Genomic DNA, 520 nt, shown 5'->3' on the forward strand with positions numbered 1-520 from the left:
CTTTAGCTCTGTTGTTCTTTAATATCTGGTCATCAGATATATGTTAATTAAACATTCACTTTGGTCCACATGGTAAATATTTGATGTTTTATTTTACACAATTCCATGATCTACAAAACAATTTTGTTTGCTGAATTGATAAAATCATTCTACAGTGTTGCCTTTCAAATATCCTTATAAGAAAATGCTCAAATAACTTGCAAAAGAGCCAAATATCACATTGCTAAATTTGATAAACCATCATAAAAAAAGTCAAATATTAGAGAGTCATATGCATGAAAATAGGAATTTTCTTTGATAAACACAGAGAAATATATAGTAATGTAGGATAATTTCAGTGTAATAAAAAATAAGTTTTTAAAAAAGAATACTAATAGTACAGCTTTACAGCCCTAGAAGGCACTATTGAAAATTGCATCATAATATTTTAAATTATGATTTAAAAACACTGAAAATAAGATATATGTTAAATAGATTCTTTCAAGCATTATGTATCATTGTGTAAAATTAAATTTAGTGA

Source organism: Elephantulus edwardii, unplaced genomic scaffold (assembly GCF_000299155.1).
Source record: "Elephantulus edwardii isolate Elephantulus edwardi_28Jun2011 unplaced genomic scaffold, EleEdw1.0 scaffold00034, whole genome shotgun sequence".
Taxonomy (NCBI): Eukaryota; Metazoa; Chordata; class Mammalia; order Macroscelidea; family Macroscelididae; genus Elephantulus; species Elephantulus edwardii.